Raw genomic sequence first — 19,727 nt, 5'->3', positions numbered from 1 at the left:
GAGAGGAGAGGAGAGGAGAGGAGAGGAGAGGAGAGGAGAGGAGAGGAGAGGAGAATGAGAGCATTTGTAGATCATTAGGACATACGCAAACAACTTACAAAATTGAAGCAGAACACAAACACTATTAGTCCTTTAGAAGACTACTTTATTGTTTAAAATTACCATCTCCTGTGCTAACAATGTTGCATTGCAAATGTACACCCCCGGATATTATAAATGGGAGATTAAATTGATTCAGATTTTCTGGAGTATATTATAAAGTTTTAAAAACAACTTTCAGCAATATTTTAAAGGAAATAATTTGAAATATGCCCCAAGATATGTGTATTAGTGTGCTCGCAAATGTTGTATGTCTCATTTAAATATTAACGCAGAGCAACGTTCATGCCCTGGAAACAGGCTTTGGTTAATATGTTTCCAAGATTTTAACAAAGATGCTCACAATATATTAAATAGAAAACCTTGAGTCTGTAACTCTACCATGAATATGAGCTTAAATTTACAAAATAATCTGAATATATGGCAAAGAATAGGAAAAAGCAGAGAAACACAGAGACAGAATGAGGGAGGAAGGGGAGAGAGAGGAAGAGGAGAATATAACCCCCCACATATTAGTTAAGTATCTGTGTGGTGAGAATATAGATGTGTTTCCTAACATCTTCCTAACGCATTGCTTTTTATATCAGGAAAATGATGTCACTTTAAAAACTAGTCCTTGTCTTATTAAGATGGAAATATTTTGGATTATCCACAACTAATCTCCCCATCATTCCTCTCATGCAGATGTCTTTGTTAAACCCCTCTTCATTTCAGACAGGCTGTATATACTTGAGATTCAGATAGGCAATAAAACCACCAGGATGCACATACCTTCTACAGGGTGCTCAATGTCACAGTGAACCCTTTACTTGTGTTTAGCTTATTATTTTATTCCTAGAGAAGAAACAGTCCTGGTTTTTCCTAGGAAGATAAATCATAACCAAGGTACAAAACAGTTCTTTGCAGGCTATGGGTGTGTCTCAGTGAGTAAGCACGTGCCATGCTAGTGTAAGGATCTGAGTTCAGAACCTATGTAATATGGAATCTTTTTCAGTGGGCAAAATTACTGGATCTGGTCACATATACCTGTAATCTCAGCAGCCCTACACAGGGAAGGGAGAAGGAAACAAAAGTATTCCTAGAAGCTCACCGGCCAGCTTGCTTGTGGTATACAGCAGAGAAGAGCAAGAGACCTTTCTCAAAAAAGAAGAAAGGTGAGGATGGACATCCAAGATTGTCATTTAACTTTAGTACATCATGGCATTTGTGTGCCCATACAAAGACTCAAAAACATGCATACTAACTCGTATACATACATACACTCACACACAGGAACACATACATGGAAACACATATGGTACATACAGACATAAATAATAAACAAATAAATAAATAATAGAATTAAAAGATGGGTCCTTCCCTTATGGTGGTTAATTGGCCGATCATCACAGAAAAGTCTCTCCATGGACCTCTTGTATTTGTGTTTCTAACAAATAGAAAGCACTTCACACTGCGGTGGCCCACAAGAGGGAAAGGGTGTAATATAAAAAGACTAAATTCCTTCCTAGGGGTTTACAGGACAATAAAAACAGGATAAGCCAGCTAAGTTAAGCATCTGTGGCCCAGGTTTCTGAACCAGAAAACAAAGCTTGACCTAACTGTCCCCAAGGATGGGAACCTTTTGCACAAAAGACCTGTGGAGAGGACTTGTTCCTGAGAAAAATCATTTTGCTTGCTGTATGTATTCATCAAGGTTATCTTCAATAGGGACATAAATGTGGGAATGGACTGCTAGCTTAGCTGATAAAGTTCTTGACTTGCAAACATAAAGACCTAAACTATATCCCCCAAAACCCACATTCATCAATGTTGGTTATGGGAGTTAGAAAGATTGTTCAATGGTTCAGAGTACTGGCTGCTCTTCCAAATAGTCTATATTGGATTCCCAGTTGTGAATAGCAACTCACAGCTTTCTCTAACTTCAATTTCAGAGAATCTAATTTCCTCTTCTGGCCTTTACAGGCACCAGACATGCACATGATGCACATACACACGTGCAGGAAAACATCTATACATATAAAATAAGATTTTTAGAGTAGAAAAATTGCTGGGTATGGTGACACTGCTTTTTTTTAATCCTAGCCCTGGAGGTTGGAGAAAGGTGGGGCCATGGGACTTGCTAGACTAGCTGAATTGCTGAGATTCAGACCAAAGAGAGACATTGTTTCAAAAAAATACAATAGTTGGCACCTGAGAAATGGCCGCTGAAATTGTCCTCAGGCCTGCATACCCATACACATTCATATACAATTTCATGCATGTGCACACACACATGCTTAAATTTGTAAATAAAATTTTATACTAAGTAGTATACACTCAAAGGATCTGGAGAAAAACTTTCTGTCAGCAAGCATATTTGATAGCAGGCAGTAACTTCAAGCCAAGTCAGTGAGGTAATGTATCCTCATTCATAAGTAAGGCATCTCCTGTATAGCTCCTCCTTGAAGACTGATATGTCCTCCTTCTAGACTTCGCACATCCTAGAGATTTAATTTTTTTCAAAACGTTCATAGATTTAAAGAAAATAAAAAGACATTCCCATAGATCAAGCCACCTAAACAAGCCAAATAAACACTATTATATCTCTATGGAGCAGTAAATGGCCGCACTTCTGTTCAGTGTGCTTTTTGTTTTAGTTCGTCTCTGCCATACATTTTCAATGTGTTTATTTCTCCTCATTTCAAGGACAGTTATCCAAAAACATACATAAATACTTTTACCAAATAGGACTTGTCAACACAGACACAGTTTTCCCTTCTTTTCTTTGTTTTCTAGGTATTTGATCATGCTGTTAGGATCCCAAATGGAAAAAAATAATGACAGATGACTGATTCATTCATACGAACAAAATTATTTGAAGTGGCTTCCTGTCCATGACAGAATGATATGAGTGTAACTGTGCCCCATTGATAAACTATGATGAAATGTTATTCTTTGGATAAATAAAGTTAGAAGTCAAGAGAAATCGCTGTGGCTCTCAGGATGTCTCTTCAGCTGTCCTTCATTTTTTTGGCATTTGATCATATCATGTTCCCTTTTCTCATCATACTGGGCTCTGTTATCTGTTATTAATTGAAGCATGGCTTTCCTTTCAAAGGTACACCAAAAAGCACAGACTCTGGAAGTGGAAGAAGCTTTTGCTCTTACTTTTTCTGGCTTTGTGGCACCTGTTTCACCTGAGTAGCTTTTCTTCCTTATTGGTAGACTTCAAATATCACAAACAGATATGCCTAGCTTTCAAAGATGCTCTGCATAAAAGAAAAATTCCTACAAGCTGACCTTATTCAATATGTCTTCAGATGACTTCATGGAGAGACAAACTTTACAATGAAACACCCTTGCTAGGAATTAAAGACACCAAAAAGCCCTGAGAAATGAAGATGTGATAAAACATCACAGCACAGCTGCATTTCACCAGGATAATTTTGAAAGAAAAAAAGCCAGGCACAAAATATGTGTGCAGTATGAGTGTATACATTCATACAAAACATAAAATCAAATGAGAGTAATCACTCATGTTAGAAGTCAGAAGAATCACAACCCTTGGGGACAATAGCTGAGATGTCAATAGTAGATAAGGTTTTCAAAGCCTTGATAGTTTGGGCATGGATGTGGGCAGTATAGATTTATTGGACACTCAGCATCCATTGTTCCATCCTTCCTTGAGATCCATCCTGCTCAGAAGGAGATGCTAGTCTCAGCCTGCCTTTTCCATCCCATATCTATTAGACCTTGGCACCCACTTTCCACATTCACACTGAAGCTTCTTGCACACATTTGATGAGTGAAGTTCTAAAAGAATTCCTAAACATATTGTACACATATGGAAGCTTTTATTACTACTACTACTATACAAGGCCATTTTCATGCCAAGTAGATAATATATTCTGAGCATATTCCTCCCCAACACTTAAATTGCATGTATGTTACACTGTAATAAAAATGTCCTAACTATAAATATAATTAAGTACTACTTTGAAAGGTTTTCTGTCATTAACTGACAAGATGTGGAATCAAGCAGAAGCAACTGCAGACCCACCTCCAGGTTCCTATTTTTGGGAAGAAGTAGATATGTTGATTACTAGACCACCCTTTTTGAGTGTTGAGTATTGCTTTGGAGATGGTGGATTTGAAGTACCCTCAATCCAGAGACCCAAGACCAAATTCAGAATGCTCAAATGAGATGGAAAATATATTCAAGTGCTATCCATGCAGCAGTGATAAGCAGAGAATATGGGATTGGCAGGGGAAAGGGCAATGTGAACAGAGGCAGTCTACAGAAAGAACAAGACAAGGAGCCTGGGCTATATATGTACATTCAATGGACATGTGCAGTGTAGACTTCTTGAACACTCAGCATCCATTCTTCCATCCTCCCTTGGAGCTCACCCTGCTCTCAGAGCTTGCCTCTTTCCCCAGTTATTCATTAGACCTTGACCTTCAGTTTTCACATTCACATAGGAGCTTCTTCCATATATTTAATGAGTAAATGGATTCTTAACAACCCCATCAATAGGTTTTCAATAGATGCCACAGATAAATGCAATTGATCTGTATGTGTGCTAGAAACTAGGGAAATGTCTTAAAACTGGAGTGGGAGACTTGGTGGGTTAAAAAGTGAAGTTTCATATTAAGTTCAGGTCAAGCAGCAGTATTGAAATGAGGATAGTTACTAATTCTCTCTCTTATAATTCCCCATTCTACTTCTCTCAGTTCAGTTCAATAAATATACCCATAAAACAAGTTCTCTTTATTTCCGTAGGCAGTCAATATTATTTGACAACAAGCAGGTCAGCAAAAATGCAGTTGTATCCACAATATGGAAATTACCAAAGAAAACCACTGTTTGTTTTGAAATAAATGCCTCTACAAATCAATAATACATTGGAAAATTGATATTGACTACAATGTGTTTGTGGGTGGCTTTCAACAAGGTCAGAAGGTTCACTGGCTCCTTTTTCTTACCACAGTATTAGCAAACTGCTGAATATAATACTTATAAGGCCCATGTACATACCAGTTAAAATGGGGGCCGGGAGGAGTCATAACTGAAATCCATAAAGAGGAATATTGCCAACTACTTGTTAATTTATACTTTGAGTTCTAGTATTTAATCATTAGTTGGTTTCTTTAAAGTCACAAAAATTAATAACAGTAACTACATAAAGGATTTAGTGCATGTTCATCTATACTTTCTGTTTAGCTCCTGTCCCAGTCAGGACAGGACAGGAAAAGATGAACTCTCACTTTCTCTTCTGTCCAAATTTTGGTTTTATTACCAAAATAAAACACTATGACCAAAAGCAAGTTGAAGAGGAAAGTGTCTATTTAGATTACACCTCCACATCAAGCAGGACTGGAACTTGGAGACAGGAGATGTTACAAGAGGCTATAGAGAAGTACGGCTTATTCAGTCATTCTCCATGGATTGCTCAGTCCGCTTCCTTATAGATCTAGGAACATCAGCCCAGGAGTAGCCCTACCCATAATGGACTGGACCAGCCCATATCAATCACTAATGAAGACAGTGCCCTAGTTGCATACAACCTGACTATATGGAGGCATTTCTCGATTAAAGTGTCATCCACTCCAATCCTAATCCGTGTCAAGTTAACAAAAAACTGTCTAGCACACTTCTTTCTTTTTCCTCTGTTATTCCATCCAAGCTCCCAGCCATGTAATGGTGCCTCCCACTCTGAGAGTGGGTCTTCTCTCCTCAGTTAAACTTCTCTAGAAATGTCATCACAGACACACACAATCGTGTTTCTCTAAGTGATCCCAAATCCAGTCAAGTTGACAAGGAAGAATAACCACAGAAGTCATTTTTGGTGTTAGAATGTAATCTTAGTTGAAAGGGTTTAGTTAGACAGCATTCATACTGACCATCTTCTTCCCCAGAAGAAGACTTCAATATCCTTATATATAACAGATTGGTTTTCCTGACTCTTCATTTAAAGAATTTCATACTATGGTATTCCATTCTTCTGTACTTAGAATTTTCATAACTGCATCTAAAAGTACAACCCCAAATCTACAACTCTGATTGCTAATGTATTTGTTATTTAGGGTTCATGCTCTGCCAGAGATACTACTCAGAGATTTGTAAGGCCTCCTGGAATTGTAATATAACAGAAAATAGAAAACAGGGGTGACCAAAGGGTCAAATCCAAACTCTGCCACCTACTAGGAAAATATTCTGGGCTAAGCTACCTAAGTCCCAGGAGATACTACAAAACAAAGCTTAAATACCTTCTTTAGAACAAGCTCCAGAGAAGAAATAAAATGATGCATGTAAAACAACTAATAAAGTACAGCTGACACTGTGGTAGCACCTTCCCTCTTTTCTTTGCTTTCAGTGGGAAATCATCTAGAGGCTCACAGGGAACATGTTGGTTTAATGAACCATACGCTATATGGATGTTTTCTTTGATCCTTGGACCACAATGTGTTGTGGTTTGCCACCACATAGTCATGGTTGCCTCAAGCCCCAACCTGTGATTCCAAACTCCGTGGTCATTGTTGTCTTGATTCTGTTATCTGGGTATGAGATCTTCCAGATGCTCAATAGGATCTTTCTGTAGATTTTAGACCAATAAAAAGTCAAACAAAAATGAGCTCTCTCACATACAGCAACTGCCTAAAATGCAGACCAACACCACAAAATTAAAGATTGTTGAGGTTCTAATTTTTAATTCTTTCTAAGACATAAGAAATGTCTTCAAGGAACCTTTGAGAAAATCTGCATGTCTTTCATTTATGCAAAGAACAGTTCCTTCCAAAATTAATGAACCGAGATGAAGCTCACTGACCGTACCAAGCTGCCTGCAGGAGCTTTCGGCACCATGCATGACTGTGCACTGACTTATCACCGTGGCCTGCATCATACACCCAGGTCAGCCTCTGAAGACTCTTTCTCCTCAGAATAACAGAATTCTTATTCTTAGTAATAGAATAACTCCTCCGGCCCCTCTTCTCTTGGTTACAGATATTATTAGAATAAAATCATCATCAAGGTAGCTTTTAGAACCCAAAGTTGCTGATAATAAGATAAGACAAAGCAGAGGAGCCTAGGGCTGTAGTTGAGTTGGCAGACAGCTTTTCTGGCATGTACACAGCATTGGTTTTGATCTGCACCACATAAACCAGGTGTGATGCTGTGTGCATGTAATTCCAGAACTCTGCAGAAGATAGGAGGATCAGACATCTACACTCATCCTTGGATACACAGAGTTCAAGACCATCTTGGGCTACATGAGAGAGAGATTAAGAAAAAATGTGAAAGAGGTGGGTTAGGGAGAAGCAATGCAATTCACAGAGGCAAATGGAAAATGCTATGTGTGCCCTACCCCAAACCCAATCACTTTCCCACACTCATGGGTGTGTAAAAACAGGAAAATAGGCCAATATCCAAATAATGGCATATGCAATTCTCTCACATACTGTTTTACATGGGAACATACTCATATGTTCTTCCTATACACATACACAAAGACACACACACACTTATACTCACACTCATAAACACACATACACAGTTATACACCCACTTGTGCATATACACTCATACACACACATGCATGTGCACACACACACAACACACACACACATGTTTGTAATGAGGCCACCTTGACTTCACACTTTTCTGTGTCTACTCAGGAGTCTGCCCCTTTCCCATTTTTCTACTTTCTGTATCCACAGCAGATTAGTTTAGAACTGGAATCAGAACAGAACTTATCCTAAGCAGCCGGCCATGTGATCATGTAAGCCTCTTTTTCCCAACTGCTTAATGGGGGAGTGAGTGGTAATAACAGATCCTACCTGGCAAGAGTTCCATGAGGTTTAAGTGAGTGATGTATTGGAAGTGCTTGGCACATTGCCCACCAAACAGTTAATGTTACATAAATGATGTAGGTATTGAAGTCCTGCAATTTCCTATTTACAGACTCTTGACCTGGAGTCACTAGGGATCATGCTCATCCATCCCACGTAGTAACAATAGCTCTAAAGTCAATTGCAGCAGTGTTAGTCTTTGGTCAGATCCTGTCCCAGTTACCACTGGAGTTTAATTATAAATGATATTCATTACTTTATCATGAAGAAAATTGAAAATTCTTGTTTTGAAACCATTGTGGTCCCAAGGATTTGAACAGGGAATTATAAATAAGGAATTTTGTAGATACTTATACTATTACTAACTTTAGTTTCTGTAAAATAATACAATGGGATGTGTAGTAATAACCACTATTCTACAATTACCCAGTACTAGAGTGAATTGTATTACCACCATTACACCTATCTTTTCTGCCTCCCTAATACACATATCCAGATGTGTACTGTAAGCTAAGGTTGCATGTAGTTTATATCTTGTCTTCCATGCCCTTCAAATGTTGTCCTAGTTTGCTTTTCTGTTTCTCTGATAAACATAATACCCAAAAGCAACTTGAAAAGAAAAAGGGTTTACATATCTTACAAGTTATAGATTTTTCTCTAGAGAACCTGGAGACCAAAACTAGAGGAGAGGCCATGGAGGAACCATACTACTGGTTTACACCCAGATTCACACTTTTCAAGACCACATGCCTAGAGATGGCCCAGCTCACAGTGAACTGGACACTTCCACATCAGTCATCAATCAAGAAAAGGCCCTGAAGACATGTCTATAAGCCAATTCAATGGGGTCAAATTTTCAACTGGGGTTCACACATCCAAGTGTGTCAAGTTGGCAACCAAGATTAGTTAATCATCACAGATGTGAAGACACTTTGTCATGGTATCATTTTTTCTATCTCAGGAGGAACTGTAGCTTTTCCTAGCTCAACATCTCACTGGAAGAATGACTGTCTTGAATATTAAATTTAGACTTGATCTCGCTTTCAGCCACAGACTTCCTGAGATGTTACAGCCATAATGAACAAACCTTCCCCTTGATGCCCCAGTTCAGAATTCCACATAAAAGGAAGAGGTTATTTCATAGATGATGGGAGTAAGAATGAGATAGCATCTGAACAGTAAAGGTCTCAGATCTAATTATCTGAACATCACCATAATATTGATAACTGGCAGTTAGCAATGCAGCATTAGACTGATTTGGTTTCTCTTCCCTCCTGGAACCCTGGGCACACCCAGTGGTATACAGCTTTCTCTAGGTCTGAGAATATTTAAGACCCCAGACTAGGATTGTGTCATTCTACACAAGTAGCTCTATTGTCTTGATCCTTAACCTTTCACAGTCACTAGAATCATCTGGAGGTGATGTTTGTAAATCCCAGTAACTGAACCAGACCCTAGATTTATTAATTTCAGATCTCTAATCTTCAGACCCAGCCATAACTATTTTGCTAAACATCTGGATATACCCAGTATAACCAACACCAGGAGTCACTGTTCTCCATGAACCAGGAAGGAAGATCATGCCTATATGGGTTACCAAGTCCCACCTGATGTGATATTGCCTGGGTGATTACAGAAACCAGAGACTTTGGTCTAATATCACAAAGAGAAGAATATCCCAGAGTCCCCTGCATAGCTGCCCTGGAACAAGGGCCTAGGAAAAATCAGTACTATATCGAAAAGAGAGAAGGCATCCCTGGAGCGAGAGCTTGGACATACATGCATGGACTCACAGTCAAATTGAGGGCCATGAAAGGTAAACCTTCCAGGTAAAATCCAAGGCACTTGGTGAAATTTGAATTCTAGATAAATTGCATATAATTGTTTAAATTTAAATACTAAATATTGTATGGATATATTTATGCCAAAAAGAAGTCTTTGTCTGAAATTCAAATTTATCTATACATTTTATTTTGATTTGGGTGATTTGGAAGCACTTGGGCTTGGGCACTCACTATGGCTGCCTCCTGCCTATGTCATGAAAGTTGATGTAAAAAGGAAAGAATTATATTATATCAAACAACATTCATCCCATTTTTAGAATAAATAGAACTTATACTTCAACAAAAAAATTAAATCAAGCTTTCAAGGGTTTTTTTTTTCCTCCCAGAGATGTGGTCCTATGTATCTTGCTGGCACTTCTACTTCCTGTCAAAGGCCTTTCCAATCTGTAATGCAGAAAATTCCAGATGCCTTCTTTTTCTGTCTGCGTTACATGAAAATAGGATTGGGGGTTCTCTGGCAGAAGCCCTCTCAGCTGCCTCCCACCTGTCTGCTGCTCTCTCTGCTATTCCCAGAAGGATCCGGGCCTCAGAGTGGTTGTCTACCTCAAGTCCAGAGAGATTCACTCTGAGAAAGAAAGGCAGAAGGAACGGGGCTGCAGCACAGACGGTGCTAATTGGAGCAAAAGATTTTCCTACTGGAAATAGTAGCTATGGGCAAGCTTTGCTCCCTGGATTCGTGGACACACCAGAGGCTTGACTCCAGGATGGTTCCAGGAGGTTGGGGCAAACCAAGAATGAATCCCTACAAGGAAAAGCAGGAAGAGACTCAAAATAAATCAATTAACAGCAATCATAAGAAAATTAATGTCTGTGCCTTTAAAGTTTACAGGCTTTTTCTGAGAGAAGAAATGTTCATTTTTCAGCCTCAGGACTTGCTGAGGTCAGTTTAGGCTCTTCTTCCATCACCTGTTAGAATTCTGCTGTCTTCTGAGTTGAAGAGTCCACAGATCCCTCTTTTAGGACTAGTGTCTTCTAAACACCATCTTCCCCAGTCTCAGAAGCCTCCTATGTGAGACCAAAGCCCATGTGTGAATGCAGCAGCATACTGATATTCCTTCTATAAGCTGTCACTTTGTGTGCCCTAATCCTACCAGGCATATGGTGGGGCAGAGGCCATTATATAGGGATGTGATTTATTCTGAGATATTAAGAGACAACATAATAAAATTTTGACCTGTGAGTGACAGCCATCTCCTCTTAACTCTAGCTGTTGTCCTCTTATTTAGCTTCAAATGACCTCCCAGGGCCAGAAAGACTGCAATTTTTGTTTGCCTAGTATCCTGCTATGCTGGTTTGAGTGAGAGTGGTTTCGTTGTTTAGTCCCCAGTGAGTGGAACTGTTTCGGAAATACTAGCTGTGGCCTTGTTATAGCAGGTGTGGAATTGTTGGAGGAGATTTCTCACTGGAGATGAGCTCTGTGGGTTCTGAAGGCCACACAAGACCCACTGTCTCTTTCTCTGCCTGCCTACCTACAGATCACAATGTACCCTCTCATCCCCATGCCTGTCTACCTGCCACCATCCTTCCTAACATTGTGATCATGGACTAATCCTCCAAAACTGTAAGCGTCCTGATAAATGCTTCCTTTTATAAGTGTTATCTTGGTTATGGTTTCTCTTCACAGCACTAGAACTTTGACTAAGACAACTAGAAAATAGAACTTGGAAAAAAGATATTCTGTGGTGGGTTCTAACTCATCTGTGCGACCTCTGGCTTTCAATCCTGCCTTGTTATCTTTGCTAGACTATCACACATAGCCAGTTGCTGAGAGTTTCATGGGACCAAATTTAAATGGTGTCACTATTGATAGGAGGATGACATGAAATCACCTCTCCAATAATAAATAAATACCAAATAGTATCAGTCATATTGAATTAGTAAGGAAGAAGAGGAACTTCAACTATGTCACCTAAGCAAATATACAGACTGAATCTTGCAGAGTGAAAAATGAGCCTAGAACACATTTCTAAACAATGAATTCAACATATTCCTTATCAGGCAGCTCCTCTTGGCCTTCTTATTTATTTAGCATTAAGTAAGGACTCATATCTGTGTTTCATTTCCTAGGGCTGGAAATGGCTAGTCAGATGGATCCCCTGTCTTCTTGTAGCCTCCATGAGAAGAAGCCAGAGCTGTTGGTACAGCACTTCTCTCATAAGTCTAAATCCCTTAAGGTACTACATTAAACTGGTTATGAAGGAAGGCCTGTCAGAGGAGGTGACATTAAAGATGAAAACTGCCCAAAGAGGGAAAAAAAACAGTGCTCACGAAACAGGAAAAACAAACATCAACCTATTGGAATATGTATGGCCTTGTTGTAGGAAGTGTGTCACTGGAGGTGGGCTGCATGTAGGCCTCTGTGGAGACACAAGGGTTAAGTAGACAAGTGGAAACTGGTTGAAAAGCTGTGTTAGTTACTTTCCTCACTGATTTGGCCAATAGCTGACTAAAGATCCTTGAAACGGGAAAGGTTTATTTTGGCTCACAGGTTGAGAATACTGTGCATCGTGCTGGAACAGGTATGGTGGCATGACTGTGAGGCAGCTGGACACATTACATCCCCAGTTGAGAAGCAAATAGTGATGAATGATGGTGCCACCTGGCCTTTTACTCAGCATAACATCCCTGCTCCTGGAATGGTACAACCTATAGTCAGCATGGGTATTCCCAGAAAATGGCTAGAAAACAGGAAACCTAAATCTATGATGGCCTGGTAGGCCAAGGTCTGGAGAGTGTATCCTAGTCTCAGTGGGAGTCAGTGGGAGAGGGGCCTCTGGGCAGTGGAGTAAATGACTTTACTTCTAAAACAACCTTGTGGCTTTGTGAACAATTGATTTAGGTAACAGGTGGAGGCAAGGAGATAAGTTGGAAGGCTTAAAATATTTCCAGTTGTGACAATTATAAACCATCATGGGTGAAGAGAGAACAACTTAGAAGGATGCAGGATATGTTTCTTAAGGAAAGTCAGTAGAATTTTTCCAATAAAAGATTCACAAGGAATTTTAAAACGAGATAATTTAGGATTAGGCTTCTGCTCTGTTGGAGAAATTAAGTATACAATAAGGCCATTCATTGAGACAGGGAAAGAGAGATCAAAAGAAGAAATCAGGCCGTGAGAGCTCCGAGGGCCTGTTACCCAAAAGGAAGTGGAAGGAAGAGAGTTGGATACAGACATCTCAGAGTCATGGGAAAGGCTGAGCTTGCTCCTCTCAGGTTTGGTGTCATTGCTATAGAGTTAGTGATCTTAAACACGAGGTGGGGAAATTTTCCTCAAATAGAAAATGTAGATAAAGGAGAAAGGAGGGGCTGAATGCTGTTTCAGCATCTCTAACATCATTGTGGGGTAAGAGGAGTTAGTGAAGGTAGATGACATAGGAGCTGCGAAGCAGACAGAAAATGTGCAGCATCTAGAATCTGCAAGCACTTCAGTTAAAGGATGCAAGGCTTCCTGGAGGAAGCAATACTTAATTCCAAGCCTTGAGGAGTAGATGGGAATGAGAGTCAGGAAGAGGGAGAGGCAATGATGCATTAACTTGACTGCCTATGTTTGGAGACCATGAAGGAGAATCAAAGACAAGGACTATAAGAAGTCAAGAGAAGTCCAAGACTGACTATGTCTTCCATGGTTCACTGTCTACCCTGGCTGGAAGACCCTTCAAATACCCAAGGGTCAGCAGCAGCAGCACCCAGCACTATTGATTCTTGCCTCTTCAGATGAATCAGTGGAGAGTTACTAAGAGAGCCATCCTGGGCCTGGGTCTCTCTTCTCACTGTGCAGCCAGTCCATCAGCTACTCTGCATCCAACCCCCTCTTCACTGCCTTCTGCTTCAAGGGAGGAATGCCTTGGGGAGTCTTAAACTCAAGAATTCAGGAAATGAGCTCCACTTTAAGCTCAAATCTCTTCAGGCAACTTTCTGCAATAGCCCCACCCCACCCCACATTAAGACGTTCTTAATTAAGGTCATCTCCTATTCCTGCTGTATACAGAGGTACCTTGTTTCTCAAGCTCCCTCCTTACCTGCTTCTAAAAGTCTCATAAGCAGTTTGCTTTTGTCTGCATTCTCTATATCCTGCTTATTTTTCCTGGATGCTTACATTCTCCTAAGATAAAGAATCTGGGTTTCAACCTAGACAAGTCCATCCCTTGTGGAGTCTCATGATACCTGTTAAATGGTCAAAAATTATAATTCAAATACATTTTAAAAGCTTCTTATCCTGAGACTAAGGGCAAGGAAGGATCTTAAACTAAGCCCCAAAGCAGTATGTCTTGAAGACCCAGGTCCCCAGGAGAGAGCCAGCTCTCAACAGGAAAACTTTGTGGAATCAAGAGGGGGGAGGGTGGGATAATTGGCATGTAAGTATTTTCAATTTAATTCTAGTGCAGATGATGCTCCCTTGAGTATTGAGAAAAGAGAAAATGTGTTGGGGGGGATAGAAAGGATTCCACATTCAATCATGTTTTCAGATCAGCAGCTTATAAACATAAAATATCCAGTTAATGCAACTAGGGGACCCTCAGAGGTATCCCTTTACATACATATGTTTCTTCTACTTTCAATTAAAGAAAGCACTGGTATGCATAGTGTGGGACCTGGAGAAGGCTCAGCTGTTACGAGCACATATTACTCTTTCAGAAGACCCACGTTTACTTCCTAGCATCCACATATCAGTTAACAACTACCTATAATTTCAGTCCCAGAGGATCTGAGGGTGGGGTCCTGGAATGGATTTACAAACCATATGAACTCTGATCACAGTCAGACAGGGATAGTCTATAGAGTATAAACCTTAGGACTGATCGACCATGGCCACTGTCCAGATCTAGGAACTGAATCATGACCCTAAGTTAGGATTCTACAGGGATTTTAAGCCTGAGATCTACAAACACCTGTACCAAGTTATTACACTATTAGGATTTAGAGATAGGAGGACTTCCTTAGGAACATGTCTTTGTTGTATATTTCTCCTGCTTGGTTAGGGTATTCAACTGTGGCAGGGGACTTGCCTTGTCTAACATTCATGTCTTAACTTGTCTACCAGGATGGGACTTATCTTGTAGAGCATTCATGTCTTAACTTGCCAACTAGAATGTCAGTTAGCTGTGTACATGGCTTTTTCTGCCAAGTAGGATGTCAGTTCTCAGGGAGGTCTTGGGAACTTAAACTTTACTTGACCCCTACTCAAAATGAAAATCTTATTTTAAATAGTTTCTTATATCTCTTTTGTTGAGGTTCATCCCAGGGGCAGCTTATAAAAGCAGATACCATAAAAGCTTATATACAGGTGCAGGAAATGCTGCTGGCTGTTGGTTCAGGTTTAAACTTATTATGGGTAACTATACAAAGCAGTTCTACTGACTTCTATCATGATTGGTTTCCAAGGGCACAAAACATAACAGAATATGTAATCAACTTGGCATTAGAAAGTTTCCTAGTAACAGCAGAAACATATGAGAAAGTTTCCTTACAATAGCAGGCTAGCCAGGTAACAATTACCTAGGTTTTAATATTTTACATAGGCCTTAACATTTTACCATGGCCTTAATATTTTATCTAGGCCTTAACACTAATGTCCATCGCTGCACAAATGTAAAAACAAATATAAATGAAGGGGAATACTCATATACATGAACTGAAAATAAATGAATCTTTCTTAAAGAAAGAAAGAAAGCACTGGACTTCCTAACATCTACCATTTGCTGAGTCATCCCACCTATATTGCCACCTGAACTGACCGTGGGGTGATGAGCTGACTCCCTGTATCAGACACATGTGCTCAAGGTTTTGCCTTTTTATCCTGTCTCCTGGCTCTAGATATTTAGCTGCAACCATTTGCACATGTTAATGCCTTATTTGTGTCTGTTCTTAGGCCTTTTAAATATGTATGTGTGTCCTAAATCCTGGCCCTTGGCAGAAACCACATCTCTTAAATTAGGCCAGGAGGTCTGGAGCTCCCCAGGGCACAGACTGTCTTCCCACTGACTTGAGACACCTGGTGAGAGTGTGCCTTGTCAACCTACTTAATCCAGAGACTACTGGAAGACTGGAATCTCAGCTTCTGTTTCACTAGGACTCTCTAAATTCATCTAAAGGCAGCATAGAAGACGTGTTCAGTAGATAAAGTAAGACTGCCTGGGGTTTGGCTTACAGCCTTCCATCTATAATTATTGTGGTTTGAATAAGAATGGTCCCCATCGGCTCATATAACTGGATGCTTAGTCACTGCAGAATGGTATTATTTCAAAAGATTAGAAGGATTCAGAGGTGTGACCTTGTTGGAAGAAGTATGTCACTGGAGGTGAGCTTTGAAATTTCAAAAGCCTATTCTAGCCAGGCCAGCTTCAATCTCTCTATGTCTCTGTCTCTTTCAACACTTTCTCCTCCTCCTCCTCCTCCTCCTCCTCCTCCTCCTCCTCCTCCTCCTCCTTCTCCTCCTCCTCCTCCTTCTCCTCCTCTCCCTCCTCCTCCTTTTTCTTTTCCTATCATTCTGTCTACGGTTCAAACTGTAGCTCTAACGTACAATTTCTTTGCCATATGTACTGCTATACTCTCCACTATAACGATAACGTATAAGCCCCCAATTAAAGACTTTCTTTTGTAAGACTTTCTTTGGTCAGGGTATTTTTTCACAGCAATGGATCACTGACTAGGAGAGAAGTGCTGGTCAGTCGCCTCTGTTTAGCCAATGTACACATTAACGCATATAGCACAAAGAGCCAACCCTGACTTTTGTTCTAATGACTAGAATACAAGGTACAGTGATAAGTTACTGTCTTCACAATTAGTGTCAGAAGCATCAGAAAAACCCCTCACATGTACCTTGCCCAACTGCTACTTAATGTATGCATTCTCATTTATAAAACAATATTCAGAGGGGAAATATCCTCTGGCAGATGGCAAGCTGACTCTGACATTGACATCTTAGTCTATAAAATGTCCATGTCTGATTCTGGAGTCTTTAGGAAGGGCCTACCATGCTAGAAGGTTTAACATCAGTAATGGTATACATAAAGAAGTCTGAAGAAAAGAAGATTATGTAACATTCAGGAGATTAAAACTTAAAGTGTATTATTTAGAGACATCTGAAGAAATGGAACTCATAGGGGGTAGATGGGTGGATGATGATAGGTATATAAATATGATAGACATGGTGATAGAAGAAAGATATGCAGATAGATAGATGATTGATAGATAGATAGATAGATAGATAGATAGATAGATAGATAGATAGATAAAATGATCTAGTGCCCCCAAATAAACTTTGATCAACTATCTGGAACTCCTTTATTACCATTAAGTAAACGTCATCTTTGTAAAGCATCATCTGCTGGTTTGTGCGTGGGCATCCCTTAGTACATCAACAATCCCTTCACTACAGAGAAAGAGTATGTCAGAGTTTCATGAGGAATTTGGGATGTATCACAACCACTGCAAAAGCCATGAAAGAGGACAAGAGAGTGGAAAAATACATTTTATCAAAAAGAGCTGGAGATCCAAATCAGATGTCCTGTGCTCCAGACAACATTTGTTTTGTTTTTTAAAATCTTGTGCAATTCATCAATCTTCTCTAGCCAACAATTTCTTTATTTATAGAATCTGAATGTGGATTAAACCAGTATATTTATGACTGTTGGCCTCACATTGAATTACTGAAGAATATTTTAATTACCAAATTCTGGCTCTATCTTCATAGCAGTTGAATCTCAGTGATTGAAGGAGCAGGCATCAGTGTTTTCAAAAACCTTTCTGGTGATTGAATTGGGCAGATAGCTTTGAAAACCAATGGAGGATGGATGCACGGTCCATTGAGACTCTGCAAAATTGATTTCTAACGTCAGTGCTATGTAGGCAAGAGTAAGCCCCCTTTGTACAAAAAGAACAAGGTCATTTCTGATTTCAGAAACCTTTCAAAGTTCTCTCCTTGTTTGTTCTGAATTGTGTCTCTTTCCAAATTCACATAGTGAAGTCCTGACCCACTTACCTCAAAATGTGACTGTGTTTGAAGATAGGACTTTGAAAGAAGTAAGTTGAGGTCATTAGAGTGGGCTGTACTATAGACCCACTGTTCTTCTTATAAGTAGAGTTTAGGATGTAAGTATTTAGAGGAAAGAGACTTTGTGAAGCCACAGCTGTTTAAAATGTATGTAGAGAGGCTTCAAAAGAAACTAAGCCTGACATTACCTTCGTCTTGAACTTCTAGCCCCCAAAGTCATGAGAATATGAATGGCTGTTGTTTAAGCCACCTACTCTATGATATCTGTTATGACTACCTTAGTAACACACTTACTTCTCAGCCCCCTTCCTTTCCTCAATCTCTCCTCCACATTTGTTCTTTTGTTTCCTACAGAGCAAATGAGTTCGTGAATACTCTCTAAAGCAGCTTCTCCACATAGGTTCAAATGCTGGTGGCACAGAGCAAAGCTCACTGTGGAGGGCTCTGCTCAGCATCCTCTAACTTTGTACTTCCAGTCTATCAGTGTATGAATGAATGTAAGTCCTTCTGAAACAGCCAGCCTCTTAAGCCCATCCCTGGTGAAATGATAAAGGATTTGCAAGAGAAACAGGACAACTATAGGTTATTCTTTTTATGTGCAGCAATCTATGCACATAAAAAGTAAGCAGTCTTTTTATGTCTACAGAGAGTTGTGGAGTCAGTCTTCCCCAAATCATCCACTCTACTCAGCCGTAGTCAAGCACAACCATCCAGGACTGTCTTAGGATGTAAGCCAAAGCCTCCGTAAAAATTTCCATCACTTCCTGTTTCTACATGTGGTCATTTCATCCTTGAACTTGGCCTCTGAGCTACTTTGGTTAATGGTATTTAGTGGATGACTAGAGCATTGGCCTCTGTGGGAAAAAAGGGGCTTGCAGATTCCCTGCTCTCCACTAAGACGGCCTCATTAACAGCGTCAGTGCCTAGCTCTTTTTGATGTCTTCAAAAATCCATCCTCAAAAAATCAATCTTTAACAGGGAATAATTACTTCCTAATGTTTGTTACTTTTCTCATGGCTGTGACATGTTTGAAACAATACTTTAAAGAAAGGAAGGGTTTGTCATGGCTCACCATTTTAGAGCACAGTCCATCATTGTGGGAAAATGGCATGAGTACCACAGGCTGTCATGTTGGGATTGTGAGGCAACTGGTCACACTGTGTCCACAGTCATGAAGCAGAGAGATGAAGGCTGCTGCTGCTCAATTCATTCTCTTCCCACTGACACTCATGCCATCTTTTCTTATCTTATTGATTTCAAGATCCCAGGCAAGATCCCATCAAGAGATGGCTCACCTATATTCAGAGTAAGCCTTCCACATGCAGTTAGACCTCTCTGAAAACACCCTCATGGACAATCGCAGAAGTGTTTCTTAGTGATTCCAGATGCAATCAAGCTGACAAGAAAGATCATCCATCACGCTGGGTTTGCTCCAAGTCTGCTCAGAGAAGGATTTCTAAGTTTCTCCAGCTGCACTGAGAGGGAATCTGGGTCTGTGTTTGTGTTTTGATACCACAATAGAGTACTAGAGTCTGAGTAATTGATATAATAATAATAATAATAATAATAATAATAATAATAATCTTTCTCAAGGTTCTGGAGACATGGCAGAAGACAAATAACCACGCATGAGAGACAGAGAGCACAAGAAATTAGTATTTTATCAGGAATCCATTCTGAGTTGAGTAACACACTCTACAAGCATCAGTCTTAATGCATTGCTGAGGGCGCTCCTTAGATGACCTATTTGACAATGACAATAGGCCATCTCTCAGCACTGTCATGATGGCAACTGAACTTTGATATGAGTTCTGGAAAGGACACTCAAATCATAGCAAGGGCCAACTGACTTACTCAAATTAAATATCAAAAAAACAAAGTGTTAAAAAGCAAAGGCTATTTCACCTGAAATCTCAGCACTTTGGAAGCTGTGGCTGTGGAGTGGTCAGTGGCAGGGGTGG

Source organism: Grammomys surdaster, unplaced genomic scaffold (assembly GCF_004785775.1).
Source record: "Grammomys surdaster isolate TR1022 unplaced genomic scaffold, NIH_TR_1.0 243, whole genome shotgun sequence".
NCBI lineage: Eukaryota > Metazoa > Chordata > Mammalia > Rodentia > Muridae > Grammomys > Grammomys surdaster.
This window is presented reverse-complemented; position numbering follows the sequence as displayed.